Raw genomic sequence first — 23,464 nt, 5'->3', positions numbered from 1 at the left:
CAATATAATCAAAAAGTTCGCCTGCCCTTGTCATCAAAATGCTCCATGGCCCCTTTAATCACAATGCTCTATGAAACCTGTCATCACAATGTTCCATGACAGTTGTCATCACAATGCTCCATGACCCTGTATTCACAATGCTCCATGCCCTTGTCATCACAATGCTCCAGAACTCTTGTCATCATAATGATGAATGCTCGTGTCATCACAAAGCTCCATGATACTTGTCATCACAATGTTCCATGGCCTTGTCATTACAATACTCCATGGCCCCTGTCATCACAGTGCTCCATGATACCTTTTATCACAATTCTAGATGACCACTGTCATCACAATGCCCCAAGACACATGTCATCACAATTCGCCATGGCCCTTGCCATCACAATGCTCCATGACCCGTGTCATCACTGAGGTCCAGGACACTTGTCATCACAATGATCCATGACCACTTACATCACAATGCTCCTTGACTCCTGTCATCACAATGCTCCATAGCCTATGCATTCGCAATGCTACATGGTCCCTGTAATCACATTGCTCCATGATCCATTTCATCACAATGCTCTATGACCACTGTCATTACAATGCCACATTATACCTGTCATCACAATGCTCCATGGCCCCTGTCAGCACAATGTTCCATGACAGATGTCATCACTCTCCTCCATGGTCCCTGTAATCACAATGCTCCATTCCCTTGTCAACGCAATGCTCCAGAACTCTTGTCATCATAATGCTCCATGCCCGTCTCATCACAATTCTCCATGACACTTTTCATTAAAATGCTCCATGGCCTTTATCATCACAATGCTCCATGGCCCCTGTTATCACAGTGATCCATGGTACCTTTCATCACAATGCTAGATAACCTCTGTCATCACAATGCCCGAGGACACCTGTCATCAGAATTGGCCATGGCCCTTGTCATCACAATGCTCCATGCCCTTGTCACCACAATGCTCCAGAACTCTGGGCATCATAATGCTCCATGCCCGTCTCATCACAATGCTCCATGACACTTGTCATCAAAATGCTCCATGGCCTTTGTCATCACAATGCTCCATGGCCCCTGTTATCACAGTGCTCCATGTTACCTTTCCTCATAATTCTCGATGACCACTGTCATCACAATGCCCCATGACACCTGTCATCACAATTCGCCATGGCCCTTGTCATCACAATGCTCCATGATCCATGTCATCACAATGTTCCTGGGCAATTATCATCACAATGAACTATGACCACATTCATCACAATGTTCCATGACCCCTGTCATCACACTGCTCCATGGACTATGCATTCAAAATGCTCCATGGCCCCTGTAATCACATTGCTCCATGATCCCTTTCATCACAATGTTCTATGACCACTCTCATCACAATACCCCATGACGCCTATCATCATAATGCTCCAAGGCCCCTCTCATCACAATGCTCCATGAACCCTGTCATCACAATATGCCATGACACTTGTCATCACAGTGCTCCATGAACACCTGTCATCACAATATTCACTGCCCATGTAATCACAATGCTCCATACCCTTTTCATCACAATGCTCCAGAACTCTTGTCATCATAATGCTCCATGCCCGTGTCATCACAATGCTTGAAGAACCTTGTCATCACAATGCTCCATGAACCGTGTCATCACAAGGTTCCAGGACCCTTGTCATCACAATGATCCATGACCCCTGTCATCTCAATGCTCCATGATCTTTGTATTCACAATGCTCCCTGGCCCCTATAATTGCGGTGATCCATGACCCCTGTCATCACAATGCTCCCTGGTATATTTCATCACAATTCTAGATGACCACTGTCATCACAGTGCTCCACGGCCCCTGTCGTTAGAGTCCTCCATGATACCTTTCATTACAATTCTACATGACCACTGTCATCACAATGCCGCATGACACCTGTCATCACAATTCGCCATGGCACTTGTCATCACAATGCTCCATGAACCATGTCATCACAATGTTCATGGACAATAGTCATGACAATGCTCCATGACAACTTACATCACAATGCTCCTTGAACCCTGTCATTTCATTGCTCCATGGCCTATGCATTCACAATGCTCCATGGCCCCTGTAATCACATTGCTCCATGATCCCTTTCATCACAATATTCTAATGTTCTATGACCACTCTCATCACAATACGCCATGACGCCTATCATCATAATGCTCCAAGGACCCTCTCATCACAATGCTCCATGATCCCTGTCATCACAATGTTCCATGACACTAGTCATCACAGTGCTCCATGACCCCTGTCATCACAATATTCACTGCCCATGTAATCACAATGCTCCTGGTCCCCTGTAATCACAATGTTCCATACCCTTGTCATCACAATGCTCCAGAACACTTGTCATCATAATGCTCCATGCCCGTGTCATCACAATGCTCCATGACCACTTTCATCACAATGTTCCTTGACCCCTGTCATCACCATGCTCTATGACCACTGTCATCACAATGCCACATGACACCTGTCATCACAATGCTCTATAGCCCCTGTCAGCACAATATTCCACGACAGGTATCATCACAATGATCCATGACTGCTGTCATCACAATTTTCCCTGCCCTTGTCATCTCAATGCTCCCTGGCCCCTGTCATCACAATGCTCCATGCTCATATCATCACAATGCTCCATTACCCATGTCATCGTAGTGATCCATGACCCCTTTCATCACAATGCTCCATGACACCAGTCATCACAATGCTCCATAGCCCTTGTCATCACAATGCTCCATTAGCCCTGTCATCACAATGTTCCATGACTCTTGTCATCAAAATGCCTCATGATCCATTTAATCACAATGCTCCATGACTCCTTTCATCACATCCTCCATGATACTTGTCATTACACTGCCCCATGACCTTTTCCAGAACAATGCTCCATAACACCAGTCATCACAATGCTCCATGACCATTGTCGTCACAATGCTCCATGCCCCTTTCAACACAATGCTCCATGACAACTGTCATCACAATGCTCCATGGCCTTTGTCATCACAATTATACATGGCCCCTGTGATCACAGTGGTCCATGACCCCTTTCATCACTATGCTCCATGACCACTGTCATCACAATGCCCCATGACCCCTGTCATCACAATGCTCCATGGCCCCTGTCATTACAATGCTCCATGACCACTGTCATCACAATGTTCCATGATCGCTGTAATCACAATGACCCATGACACCTTTCCTCAGAAGGCTCCAGTACGCCTGTCATCACAATGCTCCAATGACCGTCTCATCACAATGCTCCATGATCCCTGTCAGCACAACGTTCCATGACAATTGTCATCACAATGCTCCATGACACCTGTCATCACAATGTTGCCTGCCCATGTCATCAAAATGCTCCATGTCCCCTGTAATCACAATGTTCCATTACACCTGTCTTCACAATGTTCCCTGCCCATGTCATCACAATGCTCCATTACCAATATAATCAAAAAGTTCGCCTGCCCTTGTCATCAAAATGCTCCATGGCCCCTTTAATCACAATGCTCTATGAACCCTGTCATCACAATGTTCCATGACAGTTGTCATCACAATGCTCCATGACCCTGTATTCACAATGCTCCATGCCCTTGTCATCACAATGCTCCAGAACTCTTGTCATCATAATGATGAATGCTCGTGTCATCACAAAGCTCCATGATACTTGTCATCACAATGTTCCATGGCCTTGTCATTACAATACTCCATGGCCCCTGTCCTCACAGTGCTCCATGATACCTTTTATCACAATTCTAGATGACCACTGTCATCACAATGCCCCAAGACACATGTCATCACAATTCGCCATGGCCCTTGCCATCACAATGCTCCATGACCCGTGTCATCACTGAGGTCCAGGACACTTGTAATCACAATGATCCATGACCACTTACATCACAATGCTCCTTGACTCCTGTCATCACAATGCTCCATAGCCTATGCATTCGCAATGCTACATGGTCCCTGTAATCACATTGCTCCATGATCCATTTCATCACAATGCTCTATGACCACTGTCATTACAATGCCACATTATACCTGTCATCACAATGCTCCATGGCCCCTGTCAGCACAATGTTCCATGACAGATGTCATCACTCTCCTCCATGGTCCCTGTAATCACAATGCTCCATTCCCTTGTCAACGCAATGCTCCAGAACTCTTGTCATCATAATGCTCCATGCCCGTCTCATCACAATTCTCCATGACACTTTTCATTAAAATGCTCCATGGCCTTTATCATCACAATGCTCCATGGCCCCTGTTATCACAGTGATCCATGGTACCTTTCATCACAATGCTAGATAACCTCTGTCATCACAATGCCCGAGGACACCTGTCATCAGAATTGGCCATGGCCCTTGTCATCACAATGCTCCATGCCCTTGTCACCACAATGCTCCAGAACTCTGGGCATCATAATGCTCCATGCCCGTCTCATCACAATGTTCCATGACACTTGTCATCAAAATGCTCCATGGCCTTTGTCATCACAATGCTCCATGGCCCCTGTTATCACAGTGCTCCATGTTACCTTTCCTCATAATTCTCGATGACCACTGTCATCACAATGCCCCATGACACCTGTCATCACAATTCGCCATGGCCCTTGTCATCACAATGCTCCATGATCCATGTCATCACAATGTTCCTGGACACTTATCATCACAATGAACTATGACCACATTCATCACAATGTTCCATGACCCCTGTCATCACACTGCTCCATGGACTATGCATTCAAAATGCTCCATGGCCCCTGTAATCACATTGCTCCATGATCCCTTTCATCACAATGTTCTATGACCACTCTCATCACAATACCCCATGACGCCTATCATCATAATGCTCCAAGGCCCCTCTCATCACAATGCTTCATGAACACTGTCATCACAATATGCCATGACACTTGTCATCACAGTGCTCCATGAACACCTGTCATCACAATATTCACTGCCCATGTAATCACAATGCTCCATACCCTTTTCATCACAATGCTCCAGAACTCTTGTCATCATAATGCTCCATGCCCGTGTCATCACAATGCTTGAAGAACCTTGTCATCACAATGCTCCATGAACCGTGTCATCACAACGTTCCAGGACCCTTGTCATCACAATGATCCATGACCCCTGTCATCTCAATGCTCCATGATCTTTGTATTCACAATGCTCCCTGGCCCCTATAATTGCGGTGATCCATGACCCCTGTCATCACAATGCTCCCTGGTATATTTCATCACAATTCTAGATGACCACTGTCATCACAGTGCTCCACGGCCCCTGTCGTCAGAGTCCTCCATGATACCTTTCATTACAATTCTACATGACCACTGTCATCACAATGCCGCATGACACCTGTCATCACAATTCGCCATGGCACTTGTCATCACAATGCTCCATGAACCATGTCATCACAATGTTCATGGACAATAGTCATGACAATGCTCCATGACAACTTACATCACAATGCTCCTTGAACCCTGTCATTTCATTGCTCCATGGCCTATGCATTCACAATGCTCCATGGCCCCTGTAATCACATTGCTCCATGATCCCTTTCATCACAATATTCTAATGTTCTATGACCACTCTCATCACAATACGCCATGACGCCTATCATCATAATGCTCCAAGGACCCTCTCATCACAATGCTCCATGATCCCTGTCATCACAATGTTCCATGACACTAGTCATCACAGTGCTCCATGACCCCTGTCATCACAATATTCACTGCCCATGTAATCACAATGCTCCTGGTCCCCTGTAATCACAATGTTCCATACCCTTGTCATCACAATGCTCCAGAACACTTGTCATCATAATGCTCCATGCCCGTGTCATCACAATGCTCCATGACCACTTTCATCACAATGTTCCTTGACCCCTGTCATCACCATGCTCTATGACCACTGTCATCACAATGCCACATGACACCTGTCATCACAATGCTCTATAGCCCCTGTCAGCACAATATTCCACGACAGGTATCATCACAATGATCCATGACTGCTGTCATCACAATTTTCCCTGCCCTTGTCATCTCAATGCTCCCTGGCCCCTGTCATCACAATGCTCCATGCTCATATCATCACAATGCTCCATTACCCATGTCATCGTAGTGATCCATGACCCCTTTCATCACAATGCTCCATGACACCAGTCATCACAATGCTCCATAGCCCTTGTCATCACAATGCTCCATTAGCCCTGTCATCACAATGTTCCATGACTCTTGTCATCAAAATGCCTCATGATCCATTTAATCACAATGCTCCATGACTCCTTTCATCACATCCTCCATGATACTTGTCATTACACTGCCCCATGACCTTTTTCAGAACAATGCTCCATGATACCAGTCATCACAATGCTCCATGACCATTGTCGTCACAATGCTCCATGCCCCTTTCAACACAATGCTCCATGACAACTGTCATCACAATGCTCCATGGCCTTTGTCATCACAATTATACATGGCCCCTGTGATCACAGTGGTCCATGACCCCTTTCATCACTATGCTCCATGACCACTGTCATCACAATGCCCCATGACCCCTGTCATCACAATGCTCCATGGCCCCTGTCATTACAATGCTCCATGACCACTGTCATCACAATGTTCCATGATCGCTGTAATCACAATGACCCATGACACCTTTCCTCAGAAGGCTCCAGTACGCCTGTCATCACAATGCTCCAATGACCGTCTCATCACAATGCTCCATGATCCCTGTCAGCACAACGTTCCATGACAATTGTCATCACAATGCTCCATGACACCTGTCATCACAATGTTGCCTGCCCATGTCATCAAAATGCTCCATGTCCCCTGTAATCACAATGTTCCATTACACCTGTCTTCACAATGTTCCCTGCCCATGTCATCACAATGCTCCATTACCAATATAATCAAAAAGTTCGCCTGCCCTTGTCATCAAAATGCTCCATGGCCCCTTTAATCACAATGCTCTATGAACCCTGTCATCACAATGTTCCATGACAGTTGTCATCACAATGCTCCATGACCCTGTATTCACAATGCTCCATGCCCTTGTCATCACAATGCTCCAGAACTCTTGTCATCATAATGATGAATGCTCGTGTCATCACAAAGCTCCATGATACTTGTCATCACAATGTTCCATGGCCTTGTCATTACAATACTCCATGGCCCCTGTCCTCACAGTGCTCCATGATACCTTTTATCATAATTCTAGATGACCACTGTCATCACAATGCCCCAAGACACATGTCATCACAATTCGCCATGGCCCTTGCCATCACAATGCTCCATGACCCGTGTCATCACTGAGGTCCAGGACACTTGTAATCACAATGATCCATGACCACTTACATCACAATGCTCCTTGACTCCTGTCATCACAATGCTCCATAGCCTATGCATTCGCAATGCTACATGGTCCCTGTAATCACATTGCTCCATGATCCATTTCATCACAATGCTCTATGACCACTGTCATTACAATGCCACATTATACCTGTCATCACAATGCTCCATGGCCCCTGTCAGCACAATGTTCCATGACAGATGTCATCACTCTCCTCCATGGTCCCTGTAATCACAATGCTCCATTCCCTTGTCAACGCAATGCTCCAGAACTCTTGTCATCATAATGCTCCATGCCCGTCTCATCACAATTCTCCATGACACTTTTCATTAAAATGCTCCATGGCCTTTATCATCACAATGCTCCATGGCCCCTGTTATCACAGTGATCCATGGTACCTTTCATCACAATGCTAGATAACCTCTGTCATCACAATGCCCGAGGACACCTGTCATCAGAATTGGCCATGGCCCTTGTCATCACAATGCTCCATGCCCTTGTCACCACAATGCTCCAGAACTCTGGGCATCATAATGCTCCATGCCCGTCTCATCACAATGCTCCATGACACTTGTCATCAAAATGCTCCATGGCCTTTGTCATCACAATGCTCCATGGCCCCTGTTATCACAGTGCTCCATGTTACCTTTCCTCATAATTCTCGATGACCACTGTCATCACAATGCCCCATGACACCTGTCATCACAATTCGCCATGGCCCTTGTCATCACAATGCTCCATGATCCATGTCATCACAATGTTCCTGGGCAATTATCATCACAATGAAATATGACCACATTCATCACAATGTTCCATGACCCCTGTCATCACACTGCTCCATGGACTATGCATTCAAAATGCTCCATGGCCCCTGTAATCACATTGCTCCATGATCCCTTTCATCACAATGTTCTATGACCACTCTCATCACAATACCCCATGACGCCTATCATCCTAATGCTCCAAGGCCCCTCTCATCACAATGCTCCATGAACCCTGTCATCACAATATGCCATGACACTTGTCATCACAGTGCTCCATGAACACCTGTCATCACAATATTCACTGCCCATGTAATCACAATGCTCCATACCCTTTTCATCACAATGCTCCAGAACTCTTGTCATCATAATGCTCCATGCCCGTGTCATCACAATGCTTGAAGAACCTTGTCATCACAATGCTCCATGAACCGTGTCATCACAAGGTTCCAGGACCCTTGTCATCACAATGATCCATGACCCCTGTCATCTCAATGCTCCATGATCTTTGTATTCACAATGCTCCCTGGCCCCTATAATTGCGGTGATCCATGACCCCTGTCATCACAATGCTCCCTGGTATATTTCATCACAATTCTAGATGACCACTGTCATCACAGTGCTCCACGGCCCCTGTCGTCAGAGTCCTCCATGATACCGTTCATTACAATTCTACATGACCACTGTCATCACAATGCCGCATGACACCTGTCATCACAATTCGCCATGGCACTTGTCATCACAATGCTCCATGAACCATGTCATCACAATGTTCATGGACAATAGTCATGACAATGCTCCATGACAACGCTCCATGACAACTTACATCACAATGCTCCTTGACCCCTGTCATTTCATTGCTCCATGGCCTATGCATTCACAATGCTCCATGGCCCCTGTAATCACATTGCTCCATGATCCCTTTCATCACAATATTCTAATGTTCTATGACCACTCTCATCACAATACGCCATGACGCCTATCATCATAATGCTCCAAGGCCCCTCTCATCACAATACTCCATGATCCCTGTCATCACAATGGTCCATGACACTAGTCATCACAGTGCTCCATGACCCCTGTCATCACAATATTCACTGCCCATGTAATCACAATGCTCCTGGTCCCCTGTAATCACAATGTTCCATACCCTTGTCATCACAATGCTCCAGAACACTTGTCATCATAATGCTCCATGCCCGTGTCATCACAATGCTCCATGACCACTTTCATCACAATGTTCCTTGACCCCTGTCATCACCATGCTCTATGACCACTGTCATCACAATGCCACATGACACCTGTCATCACAATGCTCTATAGCCCCTGTCAGCACAATATTCCACGACAGGTATCATCACAATGATCCATGACTGCTGTCATCACAATTTTCCCTGCCCTTGTCATCTCAATGCTCCCTGGCCCCTGTCATCACAATGCTCCATGCTCATATCATCACAATGCTCCATTACCCATGTCATCGTAGTGATCCATGACCCCTTTCATCACAATGCTCCATGACACCAGTCATCACAATGCTCCATAGCCCTTGTCATCACAATGCTCCATTAGCCCTGTCATCACAATGTTCCATGACTCTTGTCATCAAAATGCCTCATGATCCATTTAATCACAATGCTCCATGACTCCTTTCATCACATCCTCCATGATACTTGTCATTACACTGCCCCATGACCTTTTTCAGAACAATGCTCCATGATACCAGTCATCACAATGCTCCATGACCATTGTCGTCACAATGCTCCATGCCCCTTTCAACACAATGCTCCATGACAACTGTCATCACAATGCTCCATGGCCTTTGTCATCACAATTATACATGGCCCCTGTGATCACAGTGCTCCATGACCCCTTTCATCACAATGCTCCATGACCACTGTCATCACAATGCCCCATGAACCCTGTCATCACAATGCTCCATGGCCCCTGTCATTACAATGCTCCATGACCACTGTCATCACAATGTTCCATGATCGCTGTAATCACAATGACCCATGACACCTTTCCTCAGAAGGCTCCAGTACGCCTGTCATCACAATGCTCCAATGACCGTCTCATCACAATGCTCCATGATCCCTGTCAGCACAACGTTCCATGACAATTGTCATCACAATGCTCCATGACACCTGTCATCACAATGTTGCCTGCCCATGTCATCAAAATGCTCCATGTCCCCTGTAATCACAATGTTCCATTACACCTGTCTTCACAATGTTCCCTGCCCATGTCATCACAATGCTCCATTACCAATATAATCAAAAAGTTCGCCTGCCCTTGTCATCAAAATGCTCCATGGCCCCTTTAATCACAATGCTCTATGAACCCTGTCATCACAATGTTCCATGACAGTTGTCATCACAATGCTCCATGACCCTGTATTCACAATGCTCCATGCCCTTGTCATCACAATGCTCCAGAACTCTTGTCATCATAATGATGAATGCTCGTGTCATCACAAAGCTCCATGATACTTGTCATCACAATGTTCCATGGCCTTGTCATTACAATACTCCATGGCCCCTGTCCTCACAGTGCTCCATGATACCTTTTATCACAATTCTAGATGACCACTGTCATCACAATGCCCCAAGACACATGTCATCACAATTCGCCATGGCCCTTGCCATCACAATGCTCCATGACCCGTGTCATCACTGAGGTCCAGGACACTTGTAATCACAATGATCCATGACCACTTACATCACAATGCTCCTTGACTCCTGTCATCACAATGCTCCATAGCCTATGCATTCGCAATGCTACATGGTCCCTGTAATCACATTGCTCCATGATCCATTTCATCACAATGCTCTATGACCACTGTCATTACAATGCCACATTATACCTGTCATCACAATGCTCCATGGCCCCTGTCAGCACAATGTTCCATGACAGATGTCATCACTCTCCTCCATGGTCCCTGTAATCACAATGCTCCATTCCCTTGTCAACGCAATGCTCCAGAACTCTTGTCATCATAATGCTCCATGCCCGTCTCATCACAATTCTCCATGACACTTTTCATTAAAATGCTCCATGGCCTTTATCATCACAATGCTCCATGGCCCCTGTTATCACAGTGATCCATGGTACCTTTCATCACAATGCTAGATAACCTCTGTCATCACAATGCCCGAGGACACCTGTCATCAGAATTGGCCATGGCCCTTGTCATCACAATGCTCCATGCCCTTGTCACCACAATGCTCCAGAACTCTGGGCATCATAATGCTCCATGCCCGTCTCATCACAATGCTCCATGACACTTGTCATCAAAATGCTCCATGGCCTTTGTCATCACAATGCTCCATGGCCCCTGTTATCACAGTGCTCCATGTTACCTTTCCTCATAATTCTCGATGACCACTGTCATCACAATGCCCCATGACACCTGTCATCACAATTCGCCATGGCCCTTGTCATCACAATGCTCCATGATCCATGTCATCACAATGTTCCTGGGCAATTATCATCACAATGAACTATGACCACATTCATCACAATGTTCCATGACCCCTGTCATCACACTGCTCCATGGACTATGCATTCAAAATGCTCCATGGCCCCTGTAATCACATTGCTCCATGATCCCTTTCATCACAATGTTCTATGACCACTCTCATCACAATACCCCATGACGCCTATCATCATAATGCTCCAAGGCCCCTCTCATCACAATGCTCCATGAACCCTGTCATCACAATATGCCATGACACTTGTCATCACAGTGCTCCATGAACACCTGTCATCACAATATTCACTGCCCATGTAATCACAATGCTCCATACCCTTTTCATCACAATGCTCCAGAACTCTTGTCATCATAATGCTCCATGCCCGTGTCATCACAATGCTTGAAGAACCTTGTCATCACAATGCTCCATGAACCGTGTCATCACAACGTTCCAGGACCCTTGTCATCACAATGATCCATGACCCCTGTCATCTCAATGCTCCATGATCTTTGTATTCACAATGCTCCCTGGCCCCTATAATTGCGGTGATCCATGACCCCTGTCATCACAATGCTCCCTGGTATATTTCATCACAATTCTAGATGACCACTGTCATCACAGTGCTCCACGGCCCCTGTCGTCAGAGTCCTCCATGATACCGTTCATTACAATTCTACATGACCACTGTCATCACAATGCCGCATGACACCTGTCATCACAATTCGCCATGGCACTTGTCATCACAATGCTCCATGAACCATGTCATCACAATGTTCATGGACAATAGTCATGACAATGCTCCATGACAACGCTCCATGACAACTTACATCACAATGCTCCTTGACCCCTGTCATTTCATTGCTCCATGGCCTATGCATTCACAATGCTCCATGGCCCCTGTAATCACATTGCTCCATGATCCCTTTCATCACAATATTCTAATGTTCTATGACCACTCTCATCACAATACGCCATGACGCCTATCATCATAATGCTCCAAGGCCCCTCTCATCACAATGCTCCATGCCCCTGTCATCACAATGCCCCATCACCCCTGCTATTACAATGCTCCATGACCCCTGTCGTCGCAATGCTCCGAAACCCTTGTCATCACAATATTCCATGATCCGTGTAATCACGATGATCCATGAACCATTTCTGTACAATGCTCCAGTACCCCTTTCATTAAAATGCTCCATGGCACTTGTCATCAGAATGCTCCAGGAACCCTTCCATCACAATAATCCATGACCCGTTTCCTCACAATTCTCCAGGACCGCTTTCATCACAATGCTCCATTCCCTTGTCATCTCAATGCTTCATGGCCCCTGTCATCAAAATGATCCATGCCCTTGTCATCAAAATGCTCCAGAACTCTTGTCATCACTATGCTCCATGCCCATGTCATCAAAATGCTGCATGGCCCCTGTCATCACAATGCTGCATGACCCCTGTCATCACAATGCTCCATGCCCGTATCATCACAATGCTCCATTACCCATGTCATCGTAGTGATCCATGACCCCTTACATCACAATGCTGCATGACACCTGTCATCACAATGCTCCGTGGTCTTTGTCATCACAATGCTCCATGACCACTGTCATCACCATGCCCCATGACCCCATTCATCACAATGCTCCATAGCCCTTGTCATCACAATGCTCCATTAGCGCTGTCATCACAATGTTCCATGAATCTTGTCATCAAAATGCCTCATGATCCATTTAATCACAATGCTCCATGACTCCTTTCATCACATCCTCCATGATACTTGTCATTACACTGCCCCATGACCTCTTTCAGAACAATGCTCCATGATACCAGTCATCACAATGCTCCATGACCATTGTCGTCACAATGCTCCATGCCCCTTTCAACACAATGCTCCATGACAACTGTCATCACAATGCTCCATGGCCTTTGTCATCACAATTATACATGGCCCCTGTGATCACAGTGCTCCATTACCCCTTTCATCACAATGCTCCATGACCACTGTCATCACAATGCCCCATGACCCCTGTCATCACAATGCTCCATGACCCCTGTCATTACAATGCTCCATGACCACTGTCATCACAATGTTCCATGATCGCTGTAATCACAATGACTCATGACACCTTTCCTCAGAAGGCTCCAGTACGCCTGTCATCACAATGCTCCAATGACCGTCTCATCACAATGCTCCATGATCCCTGTCAGCACAACGTTCCATGACAATTGTCATCACAATGCTCCATGACACCTGTCATCACAATGTTGCCTGCCCATGTCATCAAAATGCTCCATGTCCCCTGTAATCACAATGTTCCATTACACCTGTCTTCACAGTGTTCCCTGCCCATGTCATCACAATGCTCCATTACCAATGTAATCAAAATGTTCGCCTGCCCTTGTCATCAAAATGCTCCATGGCCCCTTTAATCACAATGCTCCATGAACCCTGTCATCACAATGTTCCATGACAGTTGTCATCACAATGCTCCATGACAACTTACATCACAATGCTCCTTGACCCCTGTCATTTCATTGCTCCATGGCCTATGCATTCACAATGCTCCATGGCTCCGGTAATCACATTGCTCCATGATCCCTTTCATCACAATGCTCCAAGACCGCTGTCATCACAATGCCCCATGACGCCTATCATCATAATGCTCCAAGGCCCCTCTCATCACAATCCTCCATGATCCCTGTCATCACAATGTTCCATGACACTAGTCATCACAGTGCTCCATGACCCCTGTCATCACAATATTCACTGCCCATGTAATCACAATGCTCTTGTTCCCCTGTAATCACAATGCTCCATAACCTTGTCATCACAATGCTTCAGAACTCTTGTCATCATAATGCTCCATGTCCGTTTCATCACAGTGCTCCATGACCAGTTTCATCACAATGCTCCTTGACCCCTGTCATCACAATGCTCTATGACCACTGTCATCACAATGCCACATGACACCTGTAATCACATTGCTCCATGATCCTTTTCATCACAATGCTCTATGACCACTGTCATCACAATGCCACATGACACCTGTCATCACAATGCTCTATAGCCCCTGTCAGCACAATGTTCCATGACAGGTATCATCACAATGATACATGACTGCTGTCATCAGAATGTTCCCTGCTCTTGTCATCTCAATGCTCCCTGGCCCCTGTTATCACAATGCTCCATGCCCATATCATCACAATGCTCCATTACCCATGTCATCGTAGTGATCCATGACCCCTTTCATCACAATGCTGCATGACACCTGTCATCACAATGCTCCATAGCCCTTGTCATCACAATGCTCCATTAGCCCTGTCATCACAATGTTCCATGACTCTTGTCATCAAAATGCCTCATGATCCATTTAATCACAATGCTCCATGACTCCTTTCATCACATCCTCCATGATACTTGTCATTACACTGCCCCATGACCTTTTTCAGAACAATGCTCCATGATACCAGTCATCACAATGCTCCATGACCATTGTCGTCACAATGCTCCATGCCCCTTTCAACACAATGCTCCATGACAACTGTCATCACAATGCTCCATGGTCTTTGTCATCACAATTATACATGGCCCCTGTGATCACAGTGCTCCATGACCCCTTTCATCACAATGCTCCATGACCACTGTCATCACAATGCCCCATGACCCCTGTCATCACAATGCTCCATGGCCCCTGTCATTACAATGCTCCATGACCACTGTCATCACAATGTTCCATGACAGATGTCACCACTATCCTCCATGGTCCCTGTAATCACAATGCTCCATTCCCTTGTCAACGCAATGCTCCAGAACTCTTGTCATCATAATGCTCAATGCCCGTCTCATCACAATTCTCCATGACACTTTTCATTAAAATGCTCCATGGTCTTTATCATCACAATGCTCCATGGCCCCTGTTATCACATTGATCCATTGTACCTTTCATCACAATGCTAGATAACCTCTGTCATCACAATGCCCGATGACACCTGTCATCAGAATTGGCCATGGCCCTTGTCATCACAATGCTCCATGCCCTTGTCACCACAATGCTCCAGAACTCTGGGCATCATAATGCTCCATGCCCGTCTCATCACAATGCTACATGACACTTGTCATCAAAATGCTCCATGGCCTTTGTCATCACAATGCTCCCTGGCCCCTGTTATCACAGTGCTCAATGTTACCTTTCATCACAATTCTAGATGACCACTGTCATCACAATGCCCCATGACACCTGTCATCACAATTCGCCATGGCCCTTGTCATCACAATGCTCCATGATCCATGTCATCACAATGTTCCTGGACACTTATCATCACAATGAACTATGACCACATTCATCACAATGCTCCATGACCCCTGTCATCACACTGCTCCATGGCCTATGCATTCAAAATGCTCCATGGCCCCTGTAATCACATTGCTCCATGATCCCTTTCATCACAATGCTCCAAGACCGCTGTCATCACAAGGCCCCATGACGCGTATCATCATAATGCTCCAAGGCCCCTCTCATCACAATGCTCCATGAACCCTGTCATCACAATGTTCCATGACACTTGTCATCACAGTGCTCCATGAACCCCTGTCATCACAATATTCACTGCCCATGTAATCACAATGCTCCTGGTCTCCTGTAATCACAGTGCTCCATACCCTTTTCATCACAATGCTCCAGAACTCTTGTCATCATAATGCTCCATTCCCGTGTCATCACAATGCTTGAAGAACCTTGTCATCACAATGCTCCATGATCCGTGTCATCACAAGGTTCCAGGACCCTTGTCATCACAATGATCCATGACCCCTGTCATCTCAATGCTCCATGATCTTTGTATTCACAATGCTCCCTGGCCCCTATAATTGCGGTGATCCATGACCCCTGTCATCACAATGCTCCCTGGTATATTTCATCACAATTCTAGATGACCACTGTCATCACAGTGCTCCACGGCCCCTGTCGTCAGAGTCCTCCATGATACCTTTCATTACAATTCTACATGACCACTGTCATCACGATGCCCCATGACACCTGTCATCACAATTCGCCATGGCACTTGTCATCACAAAGCTCCATGAACCATGTCATCACAATGTTCATGGACACTTGTCATCACAATGCTCCATGACAACTTACATCACAATGCTCCTTGACCCCTGTCATTTCATTGCTCCATGGCCTATGCATTCACAATGCTCCATGGCCCCTGTAATCACATTGCTCCATGATCCCTTTCATCACAATGCTCCAAGACCGCTGTCATCACAATGCCCCATGACGCCTATCATCATAATGCTCCAAGGCCCCTCTCATCACAGTGCTCCATGATCCCTCTCATCACAATGTTCCATGACACTAGTCATCACAGTGCTCCATGACCCCTGTCATCACAATATTCACTGCCCATGTAATCACAATGCTCCTGGTCCCCTGTAATCACAATGCTCCATACCCTTTTCATCACAATGCTCCAGAACTCTTGTCATCATAATGCTGCATGCCCGTGTCATCACAGTGCTCCATGTCCACTTTCATCACAATGCTCCTTGACCCCTGTCATCACAATGCTCCATGGCCTATGTATTCACAATGCTCCATGGCCCCTGTAATCACATTGCTCCATGATCCTTTTCATCACAATGCTCTATGACCACTGTCATCACAATGCCACATGACACCTGTCATCACAATGCTCTATAGCCCCTGTCAGCACAATGTTCCATGACAGGTATCATCACAATGATACAAGACTGCTGTCATCAGAATGTTCCCTGCTCTTGTCATCTCAATGCTCCCTGGCCCCTGTTATCACAATGCTCCATGTCCATATCATCACAATGCTCCATTACACATGTCATCGTAGTGATCCATGACCCCTTTCATCACAATGCTGCATGACACCTGTCATCACAATGCTCCATAGCCCTTGTCATCACAATGCTCCATTAGCCCTGTCATCACAATGTTCCATGACTCTTGTCATCAAAATGCCTCATGATCCATTTAATCACAATGCTCCATGACTCCTTTCATCACATCCTCCATGATACTTGTCATTACACTGCCCCATGACCTTTTTCAGAACAATGCTCCATGATACCAGTCATCACAATGCTCCATGACCATTGTCATCACAATGCTCCATGCCCCTTTCAACACAATGCCCCATGACACCTGTCATCACAATTCGCCATCGCACTTGTCATCACAATGCTCCATGAACCCTGTCATCACAATGTTCCATGACAGTTGTCATCACAATGCTCCATGACCCTGTAATCACAATGCTCGATGCCCTTGTCATCACAATGCTCCAGAACTCTTGTCATCATAATGATGAATGCTCGTGTCATCACAAAGCTCCATGATACTTGTCATCACAATGTTCCATTGCCTTGTCATTACAATACTCCATGGCCCCTGTCATCACAGTGCTCCATGATACCTTTTATCACAATTCTAGATGACCACTGTCATCACAATGCCCCAAGACACATGTCATAACAATTCGCCATGGCCCTTGCCATCACAATGCTCCATGACCCGTGTCATCACAATGGTCCCGGACACTTGTCATCACAATGATCCATGACCACTTACATCACAATGCTCCTTGACTCCTGTCATCACAATGCTCCATAGCCTATGCATTCGCAATGCTACATGGTCCCTGTAATCACATTGCTCCATGATCCATTTCATCACAATGCTCTATGACCACTGTCATTACAATGCCACATTATACCTGTCATCACAATGCTCCATGGCCCCTGTCAGCACAATGTTCCATGACAGATGTCATCACTCTCCTCCATGGTCCCTGTAATCACAATGCTCCATTCCCTTGTCAACGCAATGCTCCAGAACTCTTGTCATCATAATGCTCCATGCCCGTCTCATCACAATTCTCCATGACACTTTTCATTAAAATGCTCCATGGCCTTTATCATCACAATGCTCCATGGCCCCTGTTATCACATTGATCCATTGTACCTTTCATCACAATGCTAGATAACCTCTGTCATCACAATGCCCGATGACACCTGTCATCAGAATTGGCCATGGCCCTTGTCATCACAATGCTCCATGCCCTTGTCAACGCAATGCTCCAGAACTCTTGGCATCATAATGCTCCATGCCCGTCTCATCACAATGCTCCATGACACTTGTCATCAAAATGCTCCATGGCCTTTGTCATCACAATGCTCCATGGCCCCTGTTATCACAGTGCTCCATGTTACCTTTCCTCATAATTCTCGATGACCACTGTCATCACAATGCCCCATGACACCTGTCATCACAATTCGCCATGGCCCTTGTCATCACAATGCTCCATGATCCATGTCATCACAATGTTCCTGGACACTTATCATCACAATGAACTATGACCACATTCATCACAATGCTCCATGACCCCTGTCATCACACTGCTCCATGGACTATGCATTCAAAATGCTCCATGGCCCCTGTAATCACATTGCTCCATGATCCCTTTCATCACAATGTTCTATGACCACTCTCATCACAATACCCCATGACGCCTATCATCATAATGCTCCAAGGCCCCTCTCATCACAATGCTCCATGAACCCTGTCATCACAATGTTCCATGACACTTGTCATCACAGTGCTCCATGAACACCTGTCATCACAATATTCACTGCCCATGTAATCACAATGCTCCTGGTCCCCTGTAATCACAGTGCTCCATACCCTTTTCATCACAATGCTCCAGAACTCTTGTCATCATAATGCTCCATGCCCGTGTCATCACAATGCTTGAAGAACCTTTTCATCACAATGCTCCATGAACCGTGTCATCACAAGTTTCCAGGACCCTTGTCATCACAATGATCCATGACCCCTGTCATCTCAATGCTCCATGATCTTTGTATTCACAATGCTCCCTGGCCCCTATAATTGCGGTGATCCATGACCCCTGTCATCACAATGCTCCCTGGTATATTTCATCACAATTCTAGATGACCACTGTCATCACAGTGCTCCACGGCCCCTGTCGTCAGAGTCCTCCATGATACCTTTCATTACAATTCTACATGACCACTGTCATCACAATGCCGCATGACACCTGTCATCACAATTCGCCATGGCACTTGTCATCACAATGCTCCATGAACCATGTCATCACAATGTTCATGGACAATAGTCATGACAATGCTCCATGACAACGCTCCATGACAACTTACATCACAATGCTCCTTGACCCCTGTCATTTCATTGCTCCATGGCCTATGCATTCACAATGCTCCATGGCCCCTGTAATCACATTGCTCCATGATCCCTTTCATCACAATATTCTAATGTTCTATGACCACTCTCATCACAATACGCCATGACGCCTATCATCATAATGCTCCAAGGACCCTCTCATCACAATACTCCATGATCCCTGTCATCACAATGGTCCATGACACTAGTCATCACAGTGCTCCATGACCCCTGTCATCACAATATTCACTGCCCATGTAATCACAATGCTCCTGGTCCCCTGTAATCACAATGTTCCATACCCTTGTCATCACAATGCTCCAGAACACTTGTCATCATAATGCTCCATGCCCGTGTCATCACAATGCTCCATGACCACTTTCATCACAATGTTCCTTGACCCCTGTCATCACCATGCTCTATGACCACTGTCATCACAATGCCACATGACACCTGTCATCACAATGCTCTATAGCCCCTGTCAGCACAATATTCCACGACAGGTATCATCACAATGATCCATGACTGCTGTCATCACAATTTTCCCTGCCCTTGTCATCTCAATGCTCCCTGGCCCCTGTCATCACAATGCTCCATGCTCATATCATCACAATGCTCCATTACCCATGTCATCGTAGTGATCCATGACCCCTTTCATCACAATGCTCCATGACACCAGTCATCACAATGCTCCATAGCCCTTGTCATCACAATGCTCCATTAGCCCTGTCATCACAATGTTCCATGACTCTTGTCATCAAAATGCCTCATGATCCATTTAATCACAATGCTCCATGACTCCTTTCATCACATCCTCCATGATACTTGTCATTACACTGCCCCATGACCTTTTTCAGAACAATGCTCCATGATACCAGTCATCACAATGCTCCATGACCATTGTCGTCACAATGCTCCATGGCCCTTTCAACACAATGCTCCATGACAACTGTCATCACAATGCTCCATGGTCTTTGTCATCACAATTATACATGGCCCATGTGATCACAGTGCTCCATGACCCCTTTCATCACAATGCTCCATGACCACTGTCATCACAATGTTCCATGATCGCTGTAATCACAATGACTCATGACACCTTTCCTCAGAAGGCTCCAGTACGCCTGTCATCACAATGCTCCAATGACCGTCTCATCACAATGCTCCATGATCCCTGTCAGCACAACGTTCCATGACAATTGTCATCACAATGCTCCATGACACCTGTCATCACAATGTTGCCTGCCCATGTCATCAAAATGCTCCATGTCCCCTGTAATCACAATGTTCCATTACACCTGTCTTCACAATGTTCCCTGCCCATGTCATCACAATGCTCCATTACCAATGTAATCAAAATGTTCGCCTGCCCTTGTCATCAAAATGCTCCATGGCCCCTTTAATCCCAATGCTCCATGAACCCTGTCATCACAATGTTCCATGACAGTTGTCATCACAATGCTCCATGACCCTGTAATCACAATGCTCCATGCCCTTGTCATCACAATGCTCCAGAACTCTTGTCATCATAATGATGAATGCTCGTGTCATCACAAAGCTCCATGATACTTGTCATCACAATGTTCCATGGCCTTGTCATTACAATACTCCATGGCCCCTGTCATCACAGTGCTCCATGATACCTTTTATCACAATTCTAGATGACCACTGTCATCACAATGCCCCAAGACACATGTCATCACAATTCGCCATGGCCCCTGCCATCACAATGCTCCATGACCCATGTCATCACAATGGTCCAGGACACTTGACATCACAATGATCCATGACCACTTACATCACAATGCTCCTTGACTCCTGTCATCACAATGCTCCATAGCCTATGCATTCGCAATGCTACATGGTCCCTGTAATCACATTGCTCCATGATCCATTTCATCACAATGCTCTATGACCCCTGTCATTACAATGCCACATTATACCTGTCATCACAATGCTCCATGGCCCCTGTCAGCACAATGTTCCATGACAGATGTCATCACTCTCCTCCATGGTCCCTGTAATCACAATGCTCCATTCCCTTGTCAACGCAATGCTCCAGAACTCTTGTCATCATAATGCTCCATGCCCGTCTCATCACAATTCTCCATGACACTTTTCATTAAAATGCTCCATGGCCTTTATCATCACAATGCTCCATGGCCCCTGTTATCACAGTGATCCATGGTACCTTTCATCACAATGCTAGATAACCTCTGTCATCACAATGCCCGAGGACACCTGTCATCAGAATTGGCCATGGCCCTTGTCATCACAATGCTCCATGCCCTTGTCACCACAATGCTCCAGAACTCTGGGCATCATAATGCTCCATGCCCGTCTCATCACAATGTTCCATGACACTTCTCATCAAAATGCTCCATGGCCTTTGTCATCACAATGCTCCATGGCCCCTGTTATCACAGTGCTCCATGTTACCTTTCCTCATAATTCTCGATGACCACTGTCATCACAATGCCCCATGACACCTGTCATCACAATTCGCCATGGCCCTTGTCATCACAATGCTCCATGATCCATGTCATCACAATGTTCCTGGACACTTATCATCACAATGAACTATGACCACATTCATCACAATGTTCCATGACCCCTGTCATCACACTGCTCCATGGACTATGCATTCAAAATGCTCCATGGCCCCTGTAATCACATTGCTCCATGATCCCTTTCATCACAATGTTCTATGACCACTCTCATCACAATACCCCATGACGCCTATCATCATAATGCTCCAAGGCCCCTCTCATCACAATGCTTCATGAACACTGTCATCACAATATGCCATGACACTTGTCATCACAGTGCTCCATGAACACCTGTCATCACAATATTCACTGCCCATGTAATCACAATGCTCCATACCCTTTTCATCACAATGCTCCAGAACTCTTGTCATCATAATGCTCCATGCCCGTGTCATCACAATGCTTGAAGAACCTTGTCATCACAATGCTCCATGAACCGTGTCATCACAAGGTTCCAGGACCCTTGTCATCACAATGATCCATGACCCCTGTCATCTCAATGCTCCATGATCTTTGTATTCACAATGCTCCCTGGCCCCTATAATTGCGGTGATCCATGACCCCTGTCATCACAATGCTCCCTGGTATATTTCATCACAATTCTAGATGACCACTGTCATCACAGTGCTCCACGGCCCCTGTCGTCAGAGTCCTCCATGATACCTTTCATTACAATTCTACATGACCACTGTCATCACAATGCCGCATGACACCTGTCATCACAATTCGCCATGGCACTTGTCATCACAATGCTCCATGAACCATGTCATCACAATGTTCATGGACAATAGTCATGACAATGCTCCATGACAACTTACATCACAATGCTCCTTGAACCCTGTCATTTCATTGCTCCATGGCCTATGCATTCACAATGCTCCATGGCCCCTGTAATCACATTGCTCCATGATCCCTTTCATCACAATATTCTAATGTTCTATGACCACTCTCATCACAATACGCCATGACGCCTATCATCATAATGCTCCAAGGACCCTCTCATCACAATGCTCCATGATCCCTGTCATCACAATGTTCCATGACACTAGTCATCACAGTGCTCCATGACCC

This window comes from Balaenoptera borealis, assembly GCF_965194805.1.
Source record: "Balaenoptera borealis genome assembly, chromosome: 10".
In the NCBI taxonomy this organism is placed as follows: Eukaryota; Metazoa; Chordata; class Mammalia; order Artiodactyla; family Balaenopteridae; genus Balaenoptera; species Balaenoptera borealis.
Note: the sequence above shows the minus strand (reverse complement) of the source record.